This window comes from Hyposmocoma kahamanoa, unplaced genomic scaffold (assembly GCF_003589595.1).
Source record: "Hyposmocoma kahamanoa isolate Upper Pololo Valley unplaced genomic scaffold, ASM358959v1 63, whole genome shotgun sequence".
NCBI classification, from domain to species: domain Eukaryota; kingdom Metazoa; phylum Arthropoda; class Insecta; order Lepidoptera; family Cosmopterigidae; genus Hyposmocoma; species Hyposmocoma kahamanoa.
The window spans coordinates 16,893,465-16,894,293 of record NW_020653851.1 but is presented as its reverse complement, the minus strand read 5'-3'; the positions used below and the strand labels follow the sequence as shown (position 1 = coordinate 16,894,293).

Here is an 829-nt window from a genome sequence, read left to right as displayed (position 1 = left end):
AGCTCCGCGTGAGCAGAGCAGTAAAAAATTATAAAAGACTCATTTGAGTGTTCCCCTCCACGGAAATCTTTAGTAAAAGGCGAAAGATTTATTCGTTTTGAAGGGAAACCAGAGCTAACTGCGTCAACTATGGGGCGACCCAGTATCAGTCTAGGGAAAATCTTAACACCGCGATGTAGAAATTACGCTTTTTGGTTCAACGCCATCTAGCGATTTATTACAAAACTAAAATGCGTGTATAATCACAGCAAGTTTACTTTGTAGGTTTTTACAATAAATGTTTGTTATTTCGAATGCATTAATCTAGAAACATGTATGTTACTTATAATAATAACTTTAAACAAAGAATGGCACTTTATAACGGGAAATAAGGTTATCAAAGTGCGTTAGGTTACAAGCATTTTGCGTTTAAAGATAACATTCAACATCGGAAAATATTCTTTGAATTTACTCTTTCTGTGTATATTAGAGCTAAGGTCTGAACTAATGAATTAGTGTTAAATACTGAATGTTGGTATTAATATTGATATTAAAGTACCCATATGTATATATATTATTATTTGGAACGCAAATGATAACGATATTAGCTAGAGCTCGGAGTTGCATATTGTCGAAGTTTACAGAAGAATTTGTGGTTGTATTTGTGACTTTCATGCGTACGGCACACCACTACATCTATCTATATACCTCTACAATTCAGAGCTCTCATATTCCGTATCTTGAGGTTTTAGAAGGCGTGAATCCATATACTTATTTTTTTATTTACAAACTTCTTTTCAACTTTAGAAGTTTGTAGGTTTAGATCAAATATTGCAAGTTTGTCTTCATC

At 33.2% G+C, this 829-nt stretch overlaps 1 non-coding gene across 1 annotated transcript; it reads right to left on the bottom strand.

The window, feature by feature from the left end:
* LOC113230575 lies at positions 1-117 on the bottom strand. Its single transcript, XR_003310514.1, has one exon. It is a non-coding gene; the product is annotated as a U5 spliceosomal RNA (small nuclear RNA).
* Positions 118-829: the final 712 nt, after the last annotated feature.